This window comes from Protopterus annectens, chromosome 3.part1 (genome assembly GCF_019279795.1).
Source record: "Protopterus annectens isolate FY-2018-M chromosome 3.part1, PAN1.0, whole genome shotgun sequence".
Classification (NCBI taxonomy): domain Eukaryota; kingdom Metazoa; phylum Chordata; order Ceratodontiformes; family Protopteridae; genus Protopterus; species Protopterus annectens.
In genome coordinates this window covers 1,592,925,467-1,592,947,023 of record NC_056732.1, presented here as the reverse complement: position 1 = coordinate 1,592,947,023, position 21,557 = coordinate 1,592,925,467, and positions in this window count along the sequence as shown.

Genomic DNA, 21,557 nt, shown 5'->3' with positions numbered 1-21,557 from the left:
TTGGAGAAGAGCATTTTGGTTCTGTTGGATATGGCGAGATCTATGCATTTGTGTATGTGTTCATACAGTGCATTGGTGTATGATTCAGCAGTCATGCAACTATTCTCCATTTGCGTGGGTGCCGTGAAGTTAGCCACCTCTGTTTTTAGGAGCCCAAAGTTAGCTTTGGAGAAGTTTTTCATGGTGGTTACCTTTGCGGGGGTGGGGGGAATGGGAGGGATGTGGATTTCCAAGGTGATTAGTTTGTGGTCGGATCTAACCAGGGAGGAGTTGACTATTGGTGTAGAGCAATGGTCACCCATGTTAGTAATGACCAGGTCAAGGATGTTGCTACCTCTAGTGGGGGTAAGAAAGAGCTGGTCCAGGGCACTGGAATTAATGAATTCCAGGAAACGTTGGGCACATGTATTCATACATGAATAGTTTTCTCGGTTAATAGAGGGGTAGTTGAAGTTGTCCAGTATGAGAGTGTTAGGTTGGACCCTAATATTCTCCAGGGTGTTTAGGAACATGGAGTGTGAGTCTTGGGACATGGTTGGTGACCTATAGCAGACTACAACTTGAATTGCTGTCTTACCCAATGTTAGCTGCACCTGAAGTAACTCTGAAACATTATGTTGGGCTACCAGTCTGAAGGTGTGTGCATCCTTTATGAATATGGAAACACCACAGCCTTTGGAGCTTCTTTCCAAGTTCTGGGGTCAAAAGGTGTCGAATGACTTACAGCCTGGTAGTGCAGGAGTGCTTTCTGCTGCCTTGAACCAGGTCTTTGTTACAGCACAAATGTCAATGTTCTCCATTTTAAAGAGTGCTTCTAGCGAGTGCATTTTGAGATTTAGACTTCTAGCATTGAGCAGCATGACCCTCAGATTGCATTTCTTTGTAACCATTATGGTGGTAATTTGGACTTTGGAATACCACCTAAAAAGGCACTTATAGGGGTGGCAAGAGCCTTGGCCAGTATCCAGAAGCCCAGGGGTGACAGATGCTGGCCATCTCTGGCAAATTATCGAGGTCTGTCAATCATGTCACCCCAGACAGACATATACTGGATCCCCTTAGAATGACACCAGAAACTTAGCCAATTGTTGAAATCAATCATTTTCTGCTTGGACTGTGGTGGTATTCTGGGTGATGGTAGGATGCTGCTTAGGGCTAGGGTCATACCTGGCTGAGCTACATAATATGAAAGCTCTTCCATGCTTCTTTTCATGTAGTCCTGGGAGGTATATCTCAGGACATTCACACCCACATGTACAATGACAGAGTCATATTTGTACCTTTTGTTGAGGGACCTGAATGCATGCATTATGTGGTGGATCCTGGCACCTGACAGGTTGCTGACTGTTACTTTCTCCTTATTCAGCCTAGAGAGTGGGATATTAGTGTGCCTCACTACTGAGTCAGCTATGACTAGTGTGTTGGGCATGCTATTTTGCCTTAGGGGCTTTAGTTGAGGGGCACACTGTTTAGGAGAGTTATGTGTCTTGTGATTAGTGTTGTGTTGTGGTGGTGGAGTGTATTTATGCCTTGGAGGTCTCTGCTGTTTGGGTAGATTTTTATTGAGAGCCTTTTTGAAGGTGGGTGTGTGGTTTGTTTTTTTTATGTGACGGCAGTTTTGGTGTGTGTTCTGGAGGCCTATGTGTTCCATGTGGTGTGGTGCAAGTGTTGACCTTCTCCTCTTGACCAGCTATTCCAGTCTTGGCTTGAGACTGCATGGCTTCCAATTTGGATATATAAGTGCATCTCTCACAAGCCTGTGTGTTGGGAGGTAAGACGAGATGGTTGTCGGTGTACATGAGGCAGTTGCTATCTTGCCTCAGGATGCCCAAGTTCACCAGGTTAATAGGAGAAAGCACAGAAAACTAACCTTTAGACATGCCTGGAGGGGTGAGCATTAATAATAAGTACTGGAGCTGTTTCCTTGTAGAATGTTTAGTGCTGGTAGCACTTTTGAGTGCTACAATAACTGCTACAAGAAATCTGGTAAAGTGCTAGACTGAAACGATAGTAACAGTGCAGGAGAGGAGAGAACTAGCAGATCTAAGGGAAAATTTGAAGAGCAGACTTTGACACCACTCAGAAGCTTACAAGCAGTCCTGGATACAGCAAATTTGTATCTGGACTAGACTAGTTACAGGAAAGGCAGGAAAAGTGCAAACGTGGGCTTTGACACCAGAAAGTTGAAAGAGATGGAAAAAAATGCCCAAATGGCCAATAAACTACAATTTCTGGGCCAAAACCCACTCCTCTTGTGGTAGATAGGCTACCTAGTGTTTACCACTCCCTCTGACAAGCTAGATGGCTTCCCTCCAACACAGAAAGGCTTGGGGGGCTCAGAAGCTTACAAACAGTCCTGGATACAGCAAATCTGTATCTGGACTAAACTAGTTACAGAAAAGGTGGGAAACAAGTGCAAATGCAGGCTTTTAAACCAGAAAGTTGAAAGAGATGGAAAAAACTGTCCAAATGGCTAATAAACTACAATTTCTGGGCCAGAAACCACTCCTCTTGTGGTAGATAGGCTACCTAGTGCTTATCACTCCCACTGATAAGCTAGAAAGTTTCCCTCCAACTCAGAAAGTCTTGGGGGGCTCAGAAGCTTACAAACAGTCCTGGATACAGCAAATCTGTATCTGGACTAGACTAGTTATAGTCAGGGGCGGCTCGTGGCATCGGACTGCCAGTCTGCAGCCCCCTCAGTTGTTTTGGTCTTGTTTATATTTTTTAATTTACTGTAAAAAAAAAAAAGAAATCTTTTTTTTTAGTTTAAATTTCAAGTCCGCGACTTGAAAGTATGCGCATGCGCATTGCGCACCTTACCCGCGTGGTTGTAAACAGCTTTTTTTTTTTTTTTTGTTTTCTTTGCAGCCCGGAGGAGCACATAAGGCATCATTGTGATGCCCAGAAGTCTATGCGGCAGCGGTTCCAAACCGCATAGACTTGGAAGGGGCTCGGACTGCGACGTACGCAGGCACATCAGTCATGACGTGCCTGCTGGGCTAAAGCCTAAATGCTGCTGATTGGTTGTCACTCTCTTCCCGGGCTTTATGTGCTGGGAAGGCGAAATCAGTTAGTTCAGTTTGGCTTAGGAATCGAGCAGCTTTAATTATTTGTGATGATCATCATTCTATTTTTTTTCATTTCTGTTTGAATCGTTTTTGTTTTGGTGGATTTATTTGGACAGCGGAAGAAGAGCAGAAGAAAGAAGAAGGAAGAAGAAGAAAGAAGAAGAAGAAAGTACAGAGTGAAGGACGGGTGCAGAATAGATGTAAGTATGTTGATTGTTAATATCCCTTCCATTATGTTGATATAGGCATTTGCAAATTTGAAAGGGGAAATAAAATGTCCCAAAAAGGAGCAAAAAGAAGAAGAATCAATCATAGCAGAAAGTGTTGGAATTTAAGCCTGATTAGATCAATTTGAAAGAAAAACTAGCTGGCTGGCAAAGTATTAATGGGGATATGGGAATGTAGCTAACTACCTTTATTTTCTACCTCTGCAATTCATTTAAAAGTGATACTTTCATGGCATTCATAAATACATATACTCAGGAACAGAATGCAGCAAGTGTGGGGCACCACACAACCCAAGAAATGTGAAATTAATTGGATAGTCATGAAAACCATGTGACAGTGTCAACTAATGGCATAGCTGCTGCAGTGAGTGAAGCAACAAGCAGCCTTTGTTGAGCTGCTGACAGCTTTGGTTTAGAGCCAAGATGTTTACTCAAAACATGTCACCCTTCTTTGTCTCACAGATTATCTATTAGGGTTGTTTTTCTCTGGTGCCTTGTAGTTTCTTTGTTTAAGTAGTTATTTATATGTTTGTTTTGTACATATGCAGCTACCCTCATAGCTTTCTGGCAAGATGTTGTTCTAAAGTTTTTATATCCTTATAACCTGACCTTATTTTAACCTGGAATTTGTGCATCTGTGTATATGTGGCTGCTTTGGAAATACATATTTATTTACAAAGCATTTGAACTCACAAAATAAGGTCTCACTCTTCTGATAGAGAGCTATATTTGGGTATTTTTCAAGGATTACATTGAAACTAAAAGTGGCTAGTATTTATAAAAATATTTTCTGAAATATTACAGATCTCATGCAGTTCGAAAACAAAAATCCTGCAAATGAATATATTTTGAGGTGTATTACCCTCCTGAGATGGGTAAGGTGTGTGTGTGTGTGTGTGTGTGTGTGTGTGTGTGTGTGTGTGTGTGTGTGTGTGTGTGAAAGAAAGAGACAAAAGTAGGGACTGTGTGTGTGTGTGTATAAAATGCCCCAATTACTATATACTGGTGGCTAGAGAACAAATGGTGTTGTGTTGGGTAGAGATACTCAGGCTTGAACCCTGTACCTTGTATGCAGGTGTTAAGGACCTGAATTCCCTACCCACCACCATTTGTAAAAAATTGCAGATTTTTGCTTCCTATTTGATCTGATCTGTTCCTCATAATATCTGTGGTTTCTAAATGTTGCAATGCTTAATATTTGATGATGCAGTGGTAGTGTCAGTTGCAGGGTCTTGGGTTTGATTCTTGGCTGGGGTGCCTTCTGTGTGGGGTCTGCATCTTCTCCCTGTGTTTGTGTGGGTTTGCTTTTGTGTCCTCCCATGTTATAAAGACATGTCTGCATTATTTCTTCCTGGGCCTCTGCTGAAAATTGTTTTTTTGTTCCAACTCAGATTGTCCTGATTAACAAATGTTAAATAAAATTGGCAGGCATTTGAATTTCAGACTTCTTATTCTTCAGAAAATACATAGTAACATAACCTTTTATTCTAGCAGTTTTCTAAGTTTATAAGATGAATATTTGACATCTGTCCTTATTTTTGGGACTGTATTGCCCCATTATTGGCTTTGTCCAGTTTTTTTGTGCTAAGGTTGACAACTATGGCAAGAACTGAATTCACTGAATATGTCTGAGGGCTGTATTCCCTCATTACTGGGTTTGTCAAGGTGTTTTGTGCTAAGAGGTTTACAGCTATGGTGAGAACTGAATTCATTAAATGATAGCCATTTAAGTTTCAGTCTTCCTCTCTTTCACAAAGCAGCTGATATGGCGTAGTGGTATGTTGCTCTGACTGTTTTGCACAGGGACCTTGGCAGTAAAATGTATGGTGGTAACACAGCATTTTTCTTTCACAAAGCAGGTGATTTGGCATAGTGGTATGTTGCTCTGACACTTTTGCACAGGGACCTTGGCAGTAAAATGTATGGTGGTAACACAGCATTTTCTACAACTTTCCAAGATTATACAAGTAATGTTTAATGTGTCCCTGGTTTTTGGCCTTTTGAGCCCCCCCCCCAATAAATTTGGCTTTTTCCAGATTTCTTGTGCTGCAAAGTTGAGATGCAGTTGAGTATTGAATAGATTTTACAAGGAGCTGAGAGCTGCAGGGGAAGAGACGTTTAGTACTGCTTATGGAAAATCAGCTTGCAATGTTAATAGCACAACAGGTTGTGCACTTGCTTTTGATGCAGAAGGTTGTTGGTTCTACTCCCACAAGGCGTGAATGCTGATGTACTGAAAAAGTTGATACTAACTATGAGCCTGTTATCTTGTTTGCCATCCATTTCCTATTGCAGTATTACTAGCTTATAATTTTTAATGTAATATAGGCAATTTATTCCTCGGGGGCATCAGACACTTCGATGAAACCATGAAATATAAAGGTTTTTGCTATCAGCAACCTCTTCATTAGTTACAGATTTATTTAATGTGGAATTATTTAGATGACTTTTTTACTTCAGAGATTGTGCATATTTACTGATAATGGTGGACTGTAGAATTGTGCATATTTACTGATAATGGTGGACTGTAGAAGTTTGAGTAGACTTTGATGAAGGAAATGTTCTGAATTGGGCAGTTTTGTCATTATTGGTGCATGCATTTTCTTTCATTGTTTACTGGAAAAATGTTTAAAACAATAGGAAGGTGTATCGAAGAGAATATGCATGTTTCATATGCAAGGGGCCTATGATTTGAAAGCAGCCCATAATTAATCTTTATTTGCCACAGGTAAAATGCATTTTCTTTGAATGTGGGTTTCAATGCTGTTTCAATGAATGTGAGTTTCAAGGGCAGAGAAGTTTTAATGCTAAGTTTGTTTAGCAGATGGCTTGGTGTTTGTGCTGTAAAATGCAAAATAAAACTTTCAAATGAAGTCCAAATCATCATAGAAGTAAATCAGTATGTGCATTAGTGTTTATGGTAAATGGAGTGAATAGCCAAGTAATGGGATCATTAGAATGGCAGCAGCAGGAGGCTCCATTTGACCATGATTTGGTGAGGGGGAAGGGCGGCAAACTTAGACAGCCCCAGCTGAACTATACCTCCCAACTGTCCAAATTTTCAAAGAATGAATAGATTTTTGCTTCTTATTTTTGGTTTGCTCCTCATAAAATTTGTGGCAAATCATTTAGGAATTAAGTCACTAAATAATGACACACTGAGTTTCAGACTTCATACCCAATGCATGCTAAAGTAAGACTTGTTGTTCTATCAACTGTCTCAGTTTATACAAGAGCAATTTTTAGTACTGTTTATATGTTCCCCCAATATATTTGGCCTTGTCCAGATTTACTGCATTAACAGGTTGAGAGGTACATACATGCAAATTACTTTATAGAATTAGGCATAGCCAAACCTCTCAACTGTCCCTGATTTTGGCTCAAAATGTTGCTCTTCCCCTAATAATCCCTCCGCAAAATAGCAATTTTGAAAGAAAACATGGAGGGTTTACAATTAAGAAATAACTGTAATCATAGTTATAGATTACTTTTATTTCAGAAATGCATGTAGATTCTTTTATTTTGTCAGCTGCTCAAGTTAGCAGTACTAATATTAGTGTCCCTTCTTTGACAGGTTCCCAGCTGTATTGTGTGGCTATTTTATATTTTTACATCACATTTTTGGACCATTTTTCATAAAATTGTGTTTTTTTTGGCAAATTAGTGACAAATCATTAAAGACTGAAGTTAGAAAATAATGACAGACATTTGAGTTTCAGATTTCATACCATTCAGGAAATTCATACTAAAGCAAGACCTATTCTATTATCTTTCTAAGTTTATAAGAGCAATATTTTTAAAAAAATTGTCCTTGTTTTTGGGCCTTTGTCCCACTTCTTTGTATGGTTTTGTCCAGATTTCTTGATCTGAGGTTGAGAGGTATGACAAATGTGTTAGGGTCATCATAGTCAGCCAGAGACATTTCAAATTGTGACATACTTGTTGCACCCCACTCCCCCATGTAGTGACTCTGGATGTGTCGAAGCAAGGCAAGGAGTAGTTATGCAGTGTAAATGTGCAGGGTATCCAAGGTAGACACAAGTACAGGAGTGGCTTTTCATCTGTCCTTGATTTTTGCAGAATGGTCTGGTTTCTGTCATATTTTTTGTACTGTTGATTTATGCTTATTACTCAAAGTGCCTGTTACTCTGTGTTTAAGTAGCAATACTTTAATGACCATCAGTTAAGCTTGGCTGAGATTGTAAGATGCAAGTAAGCTTTAATAAGCATACTGTTAAAGAATTGCCAACATTGAAAGCCTTTCTGTTGTTGCCATGTAGAGAATACTTAACTAGATAATGTATAAGCCTTGGGCATTGAAATGCATATGACAGTATTTGTAATAAAGGACAGGATTACATTATTTTAAGAAGCTCATTACATTTGGAGACTTCCAGTCATCTCTGCAGGCTTTAACCGTAAACTAAACAGAATGACAATCATGTGGTCCATAACCTGTACAGTAATCCTTGTAAGCAATGTATCTTGAGCGTATTTCTTGTTTGCTTTTCATTTTTTACTTTGATCATGTTTTCCCCATGAAACAAGTAGATAGTTGTCAGGCAGCAGGTCTTTTTTTGGATAAGGAACATTTTTACAAGTGGGGGCATCAGAGATTTCTACTTTCAGCATGTTACTTGGTACTTTAATAAAGCTGAATATAAATTATAATTAGAACTGCAGTGCAAGAAGTGGTTTGAGTTGAGTGCTGCTTGTTTTTATTATACTTGATTTTGACTGGCATTCCATTAATGTATTTAAAAAAAGTAATTTATTTTTTTATGCCTCACAACCTTTTTGTTTCCATCTAGATATTAAGTAAGCTGTCATGCAGCCAATGCATTGAAATATTTTTATTCTTCTACACTTCATTTTGTCTTGATTGGACTCTCATAATGACGGTTTGGCACCCACGGCAGTGTATTTAGTTAGTTTTTTGTAGTTTTGAGCATAGCTACCCCCCTTTCTAGTTGGTCACACCCCTTCCCATTGACCCCACCCATTCAGCTGTCTCCTTTGATTTGAAGTCACCAGCCGCCACTGGTTACAGTAAAGGCAGGAAACAAGCTTAGAATTTTTTTACAGTAAAGCAGCTAAAACAGTACTAAAACAATTCAAGTGCAGTTCAAGCTAGCACACTTGAGTGTGTAGCAATATTAAAGCAAGTGCAGTTTAAATAAATGCAATTTATTCAAACTGTATTCTGAACTGAATTAAATTATCATTTTATTCAACTCTGAACAATTAAAAAGTACCAAAAATATACTTATCAGCTGAGAATCACACTCATTCAGAACACAAGAAGATTTTTGGAAAGGCTTTTTTTTAGTAAAGTGGAAAGGGAGAAAAGAGGAACAAAAGATAATTTAAGGTTAAGAACCTAAGTGGGTTGGCCTTCTCAAATGTTCTCTCTGTATTAGGTAGAATGAGCTAATGACACTAGACTGGGAGGAGTGTCCCAGATCAAATTTACAGCAGGGGTGGGCAACTGCAAAGCCACCAAAGAACAAGACATGAATAGGGAGGGTGAGAAACTATTACAGCTACTAGCTACACTATTAGGCAGAAAATACTACAGATATGTACAAATCAGTTATATGATACACTCCTTGGCTGGAAATCAGAACAAACAAGCAGCAGGCCTCTAGCCAGACTATGCTCCCTGCCTAGAACACAGAAACCTCACAAAATGCACAGAAAAGCACAGCTAGAGCACTCACAAACAGAAAATCCAACTATCACTATGAAAAAGCAGTTTACAGTTAAGTAATTCAGTAAAAATGAAATTACAGTAATTATAAGTATTAAGAAGTGCAATTAAGTGAAATAAATGTAAGAAATAACTTATTCTGTTATTTTAAACAGATAAAGGAGCAAGGAGACTAGAGAATTCTTTTAACTGCAAACAAATCAGTTATATGATACATTCCTTGGCAGGAAATCAGAACAAACAAGCAGCAGGCCTTTAGCCAGACTATGCTACCTGACTAGAACACAGAAACCTCACAAAAATGCACAGAAAAGCACAGATAGAGCACTCACAGACAGAAAATACAACTCTCAGTAAGAAAAAGCAATTTACAGTTTAGTAATTCAGTAAAAATGCAATTACAGTAATGAATCACTATCTAGCAATGAAAAATACAGTTAAAACAGTATAAAACAGTACACAAATGCAGTGAAACAGTAAAAAAAAGCTTTATAACAGTGCAAAATGTAAAAGATTAGCTGTATAGCACAATTATAAGTATTAAGAAGTACAATTCAATGAAATAAATGTAAGCAATAACTTATTCTGCTCTTGGAGTCTTAGGAAATTTCTGCTTTGTCCCAGTAATGAATCACCACTCCACAGCCTGGTAAACCTGGCAAATGAGTTGAACAGCACACATGCTTAAAAGCCTCAAAATCAGTTTTTTTTGTACAATATGCTAGAGTGGAGTTTTTATTAGGTTGCAGGTGGAGTTAGCATTTTGTAGTCTTTGAAGTGTAACCACAATGTAGCTTTAAATTTACAATAAAAGTCACAACAGGTGTATGTCCTGGTATCAAAGTGTTACAACCTTCAAGAGAATTACTATTGCCACAACATTCACACTTTAAATGCTAACATGTAAAACAAAGTCAGTGCTCTGTATTCAAACATCCTACCAATTAAGCATACTCATTCAAAATGCATTCATGTTCATTTCAAACTTAATTTTTATTGCCAGTCTACAAAGTCCAGCATTGAATACTATTTCTATCTGAACTGAAACACATCCATTATTTCATATACTTCATGTGTACTAGTTACAAGATGTGTAAAATCCACTTTATCAACAAAGCCAAAATGTTGTATAAGTTCATAGGTTCATAGGTAGATACTACACTATTGGCCCTAGGGCCTATACAAGCCTAGTCAAAAAGGTACCCTGACTTTAGCCACCCAAGAAAATTATTTTCCTATGCCCCTGTCAAGCAGAGCCACAGAGGTGGTCTCCAGGGTGAATTTCCTATTTCCCATCCAATCATCAAGATTTTTCTGGAAGATTGCTAATGAGGAGCTTTGTTTGATATAGATAAGTAGTTTGTTCCAGAGTAGGGAAGTCTCTAGGACAGGAATCTATCCCTCCAGCATGTTCTGCTTATTGGGGTGACAAGGTTTAGGTCCCTAGAGCATGTATCTCAGAGAGATTGGGATTTCTTTAAGTGGGGCATGTCCAACAGCTCAGTGTTTGACATAGCCTTGTATGTTAGGCAGAGATCACCCCTGAGTAGACAATATGCGACTGAGTAAAGCTGGAGTTTTTTTAGACAGTCTGCGTACAGCATCTATTTGAGGCTGGTAATCCTCTTTGTGAGGTATTTCTGCAGCCTTTCCAGTTGTTGTAGATGTCTTGTGAGGTACATACCAAAAGGAGTTGTACTCTGTAATGGGTCTAATGAGTGACGAGTAGAGGGGGAACAATGACCTCTTTTTTCCTGGATGAGAAACCTTTTGTGATGAGGTGTGCCACTTAGAAGGATTTCCTGACTACTGTGGCAATGTGATTATCAAAGGAGAGACCACTGTCTACCTGTGTCCCAAAGTCTCTTATCACACTTTCAGTGTTAAATAGACTACCACCTATGTGGTAGCTCATGGGTACAGAGTTTTTACCAAAGGGGATGACAATGCACTTTTTTGGCATTGAGCTTGAGGCCATGGCTTTGACACAAGGCATCTGTCTCAGTGAGGTCCTTTTGTAGGATGTCCACATCGTACGGAGGTTCAGTTATGTCTCCCAGTTTGCAGTCATCTGCAAAATTCATTAGCTTACTTCAGAAAAGTAGATACCAAACAGGAGAAGACCCAGAACTGAACCCTGTGGTACTCTACTTGTCACTGGTCTGAAGTCGGATTTGGAGTCCGCTACTTTCACAGTGTGGGTTCTATCAGTGAGCCAGCTGGCAACCCATCTTGTGACATAGGGATTTATATCTAGTTTAGTGAGTTTATCTATAATTGCAGACTGGGGGATGGTGTCAAAAGCCTTGGTGAGATCTTGATAGGCTGTGTGAACCACCTTACCCTCATCTATGGCTTTGGTGACTGCTTCAAAGAAGTCAATCAGGTTTAGGAGACATGATCTGCCTTTTACAAATCCGAACTGGGTGGGGTCCAGAATTTGGAGATTACCAATGTCTTTGTTTATAATTCCATGATGATACATTCCATGGCCTTGCAGACCAGGCTCATTAGGCTAATGGGGCAGTAGTTCCCAGGGTCCATGGTGGCTTCCCCTTTGTGGAGTGGGATAACCGTCGCTGTGCGACATTCAGTGGGTACAAAGCATGAGGTGAGGTGATGACTGAACATGGTGCTTAGGTGGGGTGCCAGTTCATTCTGTAGTTCATGTAGAACGCAGCCTGGGATGTTGTCAGGTCCCATGGATGCTGTGTTCTTGGCTTTGGAGAGTGTGGTTTTTACCTGTGCAGCCATTATTACAGGAACCTTGCATTATTCTGGTATAGAGATGGGCCCTTTAGGGGGCGAGGGAGGGGGATAAAGATAGCACTGAACCTTTCTGCCAGGATGTTGGCAATATCAGTTGGTTCTGTATATGTAGTGCCATTGTACTGTAACTCAGAGCAGATCTGAGTGTTGCCATTGAGATTCTTGACATAGCTATAGAATGCTTTGTGGTTGTCTTTAGAATCAGTGGCAATTTTTTTTCATAACTAGCTTTGGAGGATTTTATGAGGGATCTCAGCTTCTTACTGAGGCTGACCAGGGAGTTGTTCCAGTCATGGGATTTTACTATGTTTTGCAACAGTTTCTTTCTTCTGTTGTGGAGTTATTTTATGGCAGGGGACTACCAGATTGACTTCCTTTTTTGGAGGCTAGCATCTCGGTTCTGTTGGGGAAAGCACAGTCCATGCACTTGTGTAAATGCTTATAAAGTACATTTGTGTAGGATTCAGCAGTCATACTGTTATTGTCCATCTACTTGGGTGTTGTGAAGTTTGCCACTTCTGTCGTAAGAAGTTGGCTTTAGAGAAATTTTTTACGGTGGATCCCCTAATGGAGGGTGGGGGCGGGATGTGGATCTCTAGGCTGATTAGCTTGTGGTCAGATCTTACCAATGAGGAATTGACCTCTGGTGTGGAACACCGGTCGCTGATGTTGGTAATGACCAAGTCTAGGATATTGCTTCCCCTGGTGGAGGTATGGATAAGTTGATCCAAGGTGTTGGAATTTATGAATTCCAGAAAACGTTGAGCAAAAGAGTTGGTGCATGAGTAGTTTTCCCAGTTAATGGTTGGGTAGTTGAAATCACCCATTATTAGGGTGTTGGGTTATACCTTAATATTTTCCAGTGTATCAAGAAATGAGGAGTGGGAATCCTTGGGCTTGGTGGGGGATCTGTAGCAAGTTACAGTTTGGATTGTGGTCTTGCCCAGTGTTAGTTGCATTTAAATAATCTCAGATGCATTATGCTGATGAACTAGCCTGGAGGTGTGCATATCTTTAATGAATATGGACATGCCTCCACCTTTAGAGTTTCAGTCCAGGTTAGGTGGCCGAAAGGTGTGGTATGAATTATAGCCTGGTAATACAGGGGTGCTCTCTGGAGCCTTGAACCAGGTGTCTGTCACTGCACAGATGTTGATGTTCCCCATTTTAAGGAGTCCCTTGAGTGAATGCATTTTGAGGTTTAGACTTCTAGCATTGAGTAGCATTACCCTCAGATTTTGCTTGCTTGTACCTGTTATGGTGGTTCATAGGTTCATAGGTTTATACTAGGCTATCTGCCCTAAGGCATTTATAAGCCTAGCCCAAAGTTTTGTGGCTTATGCCACCCCTTATGTTAAAAAATACTGTGCCCATTAGTTTGTTGTGCCTCTGTCCAACAGTGACACAGAGATGGGGTAAACCTACGATCTCCCATCCACCGGTCAAGATTTCTCTTGAACAGAGCCAGCGAGGTGCTCTGCCTCACATGGACCGGGATTTTATTCCACAGCATAGGGAGTCTCTGGGTGACAAATCTATCCCTCCAGCATGTCCTATTTATATCCGTGCTAAAGTTTAAGTCACTTGCTCTAGTGGATCTGGTAGATTTGGATTTTTTGAGGTGGAGCATGTCCATTAATTCTGGGTTGGACATGGCCTTGTATGTCAGGCACAGGTCACCTCTGAGCAGACGGTATGTGACTGAATAGAGCTGGAGTTTCTTCAGTCTGGCAGCATATGACAGATTTTGGAGTCCCTTTATCCTTTTGGTGAGGAACTTTTGGGGTCTCTCCAATTGCTGCAGATGTCGGGTGAGATACATCCCGAATGGGGCATTGTACTCGATCATTGGTCTGATAAGTGAAGAGTACAGGGAACAATGACCTCACTTGATCTGGATGTGAATCCCTTCATGATCAGGTGGGCAATGTAGAAGGTCTTTCTAACCACTTTAGCAATGTGAGTGTCAAAAGAAAGGCCACTGTCAACCTGGGTCCCCAGGTCCCTGATAACCTCTTCTGTGCTTAGTGGATTGCCACCTATATGGTAGCTTGGGGTTACCTTGTTTTTCCCGAAGGGTATGACTATACATTTTTGGCATTTAACTTCAGGCCATGGCTCTGGCACCAGCTATCAGTTTCTGTGAGACCCCTCTGAAGGATATCTGTGTCCGATGTACTTTCCACTATGTCCCCCAGTTTGCAGTCATCTGCAAACTTTGTCAGCTCATAGTCCTCCTATGTTTGCCTGTACTTCTGAGAAGAAGATGCCGAACAACAGGGGGCAAAGGACTGAGCCCTGTGGTACCCCACATGTGAACAGCTTGATGTATGTCATGGCGCCAGCAACTCTAACCCTGTGGGTTCTGTCCTTTAGCCAGTTTGCAACCCATCTTGTGACATATGGGTTTACATTTAAGCTGGTAAGTTTCTCTATAATACCCGAGTGTGGTATTGTGTCGAAAGCTTTTGCAAGGTCAAGGTAGGCTGTATGGACTGCCTTTCCCTCATCAATGGCCTTGGTGACTGTTTCAAAGAAGTCGACCAAGTTCAAAAGGCATGATCTGCCCTTGAAAAAGCCAAACTGGGTCGGGTCCAATGTCTGCAAGTCCCCTATGTCTTTGTTTATGAGTTCCATTATGATCCTCTCCATAGCTTTGCAGACCAGGCTTGTTAAGCTTATGGGGCGGTAATTACCAGGGTCCGTAGAGGCACCGCCTTTGTGGAGTGGGACCACAGTTGCCCTATGCCACTCCTTGGGCATGTATCCTGTGGTAAGGCTAAGATTAAACAGCTGCCTTATGTGCGGGTTTAGTTCCTCGTTGAGTTCGTGTAGCACACAGCCGGGGACACCATCCGGTCCCATTGTTGCTGTTTTTTTAGCTTTAGAGAGAGCAGCTTTCACCTGCGCATTTGAGATGTCTGGGAGGCTACACTCCGCTGGGATAGTTATCTCTCCTTTTGGGGGGGAGAGGGGGGTGAAGTTTGCACTGAACCTGTCTGCCAGTATGTTGGCAATGTCTGTGGGTTTAGTGATTTTTGTATCATTTTGGACTAATTCTGAGCATATCTGGGAGTTTCCACCCAGGTTTCTAACATAGCTGAAGAAGGCCTTATGATTGTCTTTTGAATCTATGGCAATTTTTCTCTCAAAGTTGGCCTTGGATGATTTTATGAGTGCTCGTATTTTTTTACTAATAATGATCAAGGGTGTCTTCTCTTTTATGGATTTTGCTCTATCATTTAACAGCTTTCTCCTCTTATTGTAAAGTTTGTTTATGGCTGGGGTCCACCAGACTGGACGTTTGCCCTTGGTGGAAAGAGTCTTGGTTTTATTAGGGATTGCCTGATCCATGCAGTCCTGGAGGTGTTCGTAGAAGGCATTTGTAAGGGCTTCCGCAGCTTGGGTTGTGGTTTCCACTGGCTCAGGGGCCTTGAAGGATACCACACCAGTCTTGAGTAGTGTGAAGTTTGCTTTAGAGAAGTTCTTCACTGTGGTCTTTTTTGTTTGGGGTGGGGGCGGGATGTGGATTTCCAGTGAGATTAGTTTGTGATCTGATCTCACCAATGAGGGATATACTTCCGGTGTGGAGCATTTTGTCACCATGTTTGTGATGATGAGATCTAGTATATTTTCTCCTCTTGTGGGAACGGTGACTAGTTGTTCCATGGCATTTGAATTTATGAACTCCAGGAACCTTTGGGCTAGAAAGTTGGGGCTTGAGTAATGTTCCCAGTCTATATTCGGGTAGTTGAAGTCACCCAATATAATGGTGTTTGGAGATACATTTATACCCTCCAGTGTCTTCAGGAAGGCTGTGTGGGGTTCCTGAGTTTGAGAGGGTGGCCTGTAGCATGCTACAAATTGTAGAGCAGTTTTGCCTATGGTTAATTGCACCTGGATGGTTTCCGATGCTTCGTGCATTGCCACCAACCTGGAGGTGTGGGTATCCTTGATGAATATGGATACACCCCCTCCTTTTGTGGTGTGGTCCGGGTTTTGGGGCCAGAACGCATGATATGAGGTAAAACCTGATAGTGCCAGGGTGCTCACAGGAGCCTTGAACCAGGTTTCAGTCACAGCACAGATATCAATGTTCTCCATACTGAGAAGGGCCTCGAGTGCGTGCATTTTGAGATTTAGACTTCTGGCATTGAGCAGCATTACCCTTAGTTTCTTCACATTTTTGTTTTCTAGGGTGGTAGGTTTAGAATTTGAGCCTTGCAAGAGCCTTAGCCAATATCCGGAATCCCAGGGGTGACAGGTGCAAGCCGTCCCTTGCGAAGCAGCGTGGCTTGTCAAGCATGTCATCCCAGGCAGACAGACACTGGATCCCCTTTGAATGACACCAGAAATTAAGCCAATTGTTAAATGAATTTGTCATTTGAACCTTGCCTAAAAAAAGGCACTATAGGGGTGGCAAGAGCCTTAGCCAGTATCCAGAATCCCAAGGGCAACAGGTACAGTCCATCTTTGGCAAAGCATCATGGTCTGTCGATCATGTCATCCCAGGCAGACAGATACTGGATCCCCTTAGAATGACACCAGAAGCTTAGCCAATTGTCGAAGTCAATCATTTTGTCCTTGTACTGTGGTATCATTCTGGGTGATGGCAGGATGCTACTCGGGGCTATGGTCATACCTGCCTGAGCTACAAGATTGGAACGCTCCTCCATGTCTCATTTCATGTAGTCCAGGGAGGTACATCTCAGGTCATTCACACCAACATGGACAATGACAGAGTCATATTTGTACTTGTTGTGGAGTGACTTTAGTGCATACGTTATGTGGCGGATCCTGGCACCCGGCAACTGACTGTAATTTTCTCCTTGTTCAGCTTGGTAAGTGGGACATCAGTGTGCCTGACTATAGAGTCACCTATGACTAAAGTGTTTGGTACGTTGTTTTGCCTTAGGGGCTGTTTTTGGGTGGCACACTGGTGTTGTGAGCTATGTGTCGCTTTGGTTGTGATTGGTGTTTCTTTGCATTTCAGCTTCGGAGGTCCTCATTGCTTGGGTAGGTTAATGTTAAGGGCATCTGCATATGTCAGTTTTGAGTAACTATGTGTGGGTGTTGAAGGTGTGGGTTTTGTAGGGCTATGTGTTGCTTGAGGTGTAGTGTAGATGTTTACCTTCTCCTCTTGACTGTCTAGCACAGTCTTGGCTGGAGAGAGCTTTGCTTCCAGTTTGGCTATGTAATTGCATCTCTCGCAGGTTGTAGTATTTGGTGGTAGGAGGAGAGGGCTGTCTGTGTACATTAGGCAATTTCTACATTGCTCCAGTATGCCCAGATTCACCAGGTGGACAGGAGAAATCACCAGAAGCTGACCCTTGGACATACCTGGTTAGCTGCTATTTAGTAAAGTACAAGAGCTGTTTTTCCTTACCTTGGCAAGTTACTTGCAACTTTAGGTTGTTTAATGCTTATGATTTTAACAGTAAAATACAATTTAAAACAGACAATCTGGTAAAGTGCAATGTAAAAACCAGCAGAAATGCAGTTAAATAACTTAACACAGTCACAAAACACTTATGACAAGGTGCGGCAGGTAAAAATAAGCAGAAACAGATCTTTTGAGCAATTAAAGTCTCTCTCTCTCTCTCTCTCCTTTCTGCTGCTGTAATTCTCTACTGGATGCTCCAAGAAGATCCGCCAAGGTAAATACAAGCATTCATTTCATATCACTTCAGCTTTTTTTTTTCCCGGAAGAATTTCAAATATACCATGATGTGTGCCATAAATCCTTTAACGGTGAAAGAAAGCTAAAAGTCTGTGTAACTTATTAAAATTCTTATTTAGCCTAATATAACTTGGATGTTTAAACATTTGCTCCCCTAATTATCAAGAAGTTTGTCTTGTAGTATGCATTGTGACACCTAGACAATATTGCATATTCTACATTTTTTGATTCATGACTCTAGAAATGCCATTCAAGAATCATATGGAGTCTTTCACAATAAACATAAACTTACCAAGGCACAATAGATGTATACTTACAAATTCTACATATTATGCACAGATGTTTTCTATCTTGTAGAGATGCACCATAATTCTCAGGAAGATTTTTTTTCATTTCATAAATGCACTGAACTAGCATGTCTTTGTTGCTTTATCATAATGTACCTCCAGGGGAAGGCGCTAAGTACTTTGAAAATACTTGCTCAGGCTTAAGTATTTTTGTTTGCTGCACATGGTAGATCTAATCAAACCTTTTACTACGTTAAAATCACCTTTTGTCTTGATGCATGGAACTGTCACTGGCCAGTCACTTGTCCATATGAGAATATCAAGGTACATCAGTCTTGTGACTGTACCTTCACTGAAAGCATTGAACATTGCCTCTACAGCTACTATGTATGATTAACCTGGCAGCCATATATAGGTTCATAGGTTCATACTAGGCTATCTGCCCTAGGGCATTTATAAGCCTAGCCAGAGTGTGTTTGGCTTTCGCCACCCCTTGGGATGAGTATACTGTGCCCGTTTAGGATTTAGTTTACTGTGCCTCTGTCTAGCAGTGACACAGAAATGACCCCCGGGGTAAACCTACAATCTCCTATCCACTCATCAAGATTTCTCTTGAAGAGAGTCAGTGAGGGGCTCTGCCTAACATGGACTGGGATTTTATACCAGAGTGAAGGGAGCCTCTGGGTTATGAATCTGTCCCTCCAGCATGTCCTATTTATTTCTGTGTTGAGGTTCAAATCTTCCACTCTCGTAGCTCTGGTGAATTTGGATTTTCTGAGGTGGAGCATGTCCATTAATTCCGGGTTGGACATGGCCTTGTACGTCAGGCATAGATCGCCTCCCTCTGAGTAAGCAGTATGCGACTGAGTAGAGCTGGAGTTTCTTTAGCCGGGCAGCATATGGCATATGTTTGAGTCCCTTGATCCTCTTGGTGAGGTACTTTTGGTGTCTTTCTAATTGCTGCAGGTGTCGGGTAAGGTACATCCCAAATGGGGCATTGTACTCAATTATGGGCCCGATGAGGGAAGAGTAAAGGGGCACAATGACCTCTCTTGATCTAGATGTGAATCCTTTCATGATAAGGTGGGCAATATAGAAGGTCTTTCTAACCACTTTGGCAATGTGAGTGTCAAACGAGAGGTTACTGTCAACTTGGGTCCCTAGGTCCCTAATTACTTCTTCCGTACTTAATGGATTGCCACCTATGTGGTAATTTGTGGGCACTTTGTTTTCCCAAAGGGTATGACTATACACTTTTTGGCGTTTAGTTTAAGGCCATGGCTCTGGCACCAGTTATCCGTTTCTATGAGACCCTTTTGAAGGATGCATGTGTCCACTGGAGAATCAATTATGCCACCCAGTTTGCAGTCATCTGTGAACTTGGTCAGCCACAATCCTCCTATGTTAGCCTGTACCTCAGAAAAATAAATACCGAACAAGAGAGGTCCCAGGACCGAGCCCTGTGGGATGCCACTTATGACATGGCTCCAGCAATTCTGACCTTGTGGGTTCTGTCCTTGAGCCAGTTTGCAACCCATCTTATGACACAAGGATTTATATTTAAGCTGGAGAGCTTGTCTATGATGCCCGAGTGGGGTATTGTGTCGAAGGCTTTTGCAAGGCCAAGGTAGGCTGTGTGAACTACCTTACCCTCATCAATGGCCTTGGTGACTGTTTCAAAGAAGTTGACCAGGTTCAAGAGGCAGGATCTGCCCTTAACAAAGCCGAATTGGGTAGGATCCAATGTCTGTAGGTCCCCAATGTCTTTGTTTATGAGTTCCATAATGATCCTCTCCATAGCTTTGCAGACCAGGCTCATCAAGCTTATGGGGCAGTAGTTTCCAGGGTCCGTAGAAGCACCTCCTTTGTGGAGTGGGACCACTGTTGCTGTAAGCCATTCTTTGGGTACATATCCTGTAGTAAGGCTAAGATTAAACAGCAGCCTTATGTGTGGGTTTAGTTCTTCTTGGAGTTCATGTAGCATGCAACTCGGGACACCGTCTGGTCCCACTGATGCTGTGTTTTTAGCTTTGGAGAGGGTGGCTCTCACCTGGGCATCTGAGATGTCAGGGAGGCAACACTCTGCTGGGATAGATATTTGTCCTTTTGGGGGGAGGGTGGGGAGAAATTTGCACTGAACCTGTCTGCTAGTATGTTGGCAATGTCTGTGGGTTCAGTGTATTTTTTGTCATTTTGGACTAACTCTGAGCATATCTGGGAGTTTCCACCCAGGTTTCTAACATAACTAAAGAAAGCCTTGTGATTATCTTTAGTGTCTTGTGCAATTTTTCTCTCAAAGTTGGCCTTGGATGATTTTATGAGTGTTCGTAGTTTTTTGCTAATACTGATCAGAGATGCCTTCCCTTTTAGGGATTTTACTCTATCATGTTGTAGATTCCTCCTACTGTTGTATAGCTTATTTATGGCTGGGGTCCACCAGACAGGATGCCTGCATTTGGGGGAATGGGTCTTGGTTTTATTTGGGATTGTATGATCCATGCATTCCTGAAGTTGTCCATAGAATGCGTTTATAAAGGATTCAGCAGAGTGGGCTGTGGTTTCCACTGGCCCCGGGGCCTTGAAGGATACCACTTCAGTCTTAAGAAGTGTGAAGTCAGCTTTTGAGAAGTTCTTCACTGTGGTCTTCTGTGCTGGGGGTGGGGGCGTGATGTGGATTTCCAGTGAGATTAATTTATGGTCCGATCTTACCAATGAGGGGTATACTTCTGGTATGGAACATTGTGTCCCCATGTTTGTGATGATCAGGTCAAATATATATTTTCCCCTCTTTTGGGAGTGATGACTAGTTGTTCCATAACATTTGCGTTTATGAATTCTAGGAACTTTTGGGCTAGGGTGTTGGGGCTTGAGTAATGCTCCCAGTCTATGTTTGGGTAATTGAAGCCCCCCAATATGATGGTGTTTGGAGAGACCTTCAAATTCTCCAGTGTCTTTAGGAAGGCCGAGTGGGCTTCCTGAGTTTGAGAGGGTGGTCTGTAGCATGCTACAAACTGGAGGTCAGTTTTGCCTACTGTTAGTTGCACATGAATGGTCTCCGATGATTCGTGCATTGCCACTAACCTGGAGGTGTCGGTATTTTTGATGAATATGGATACTCCCCCTCCTTTTGTGGTTTGGTCCAAGTTTTGGGGCCGAAAAGCATGATATGAGGTATAACCTGGTAGTGTTGGGGTGCTCTTGGGAGCCTTGAACCAGGTTTCTGATACTGCACAGACATCGATGTTCTCCATACTGAGGAGGGTTGCGAGAGTGTGCATCTTGAGGTTTAGACTTCTGGCGTTGAGCAGCATTACCCTTAGTTTCTTTCTACTTGTGTTTTCTAGGGAGGTGGGTTTGTCTTTTGAGCCTTGCCTAAAAAAGGCACTATAGGGGTGGCAAGAGCCTTTGCCAATATCTGAAAGCCCAGTGGTGACAGGTGCAAGCTGTCCCCTGCGAAGCAGCGTGGCTTGTCGAGCATGTCATCCCAAGCAGACAGACATTGGATCCCCTTAGAATGACACCAGTATTTAAGCCAATTGTTAAAACTGATCATTTTGTCTTTGTACTGTGGCATCATTCTTGGTGAGGGTAAGATGCTGCTCAAGGTCAGGGTCATACCGGCCTGGGCTACATAATCAGAGAGCTCCTCTATGTCTCTTTTCATGTAGTCCAGGGAGGTACGTCTCAGGTCGTTCACACCAGCATGGAAAATTACTGAGTCATATTTGTACCTGCTTTGGAGTGACCTGAGTGCTTGTGTTATATGGCGGATTCTAGCACTCGACAGGCAGCTTGCTGTGACCTTTCCTTGTT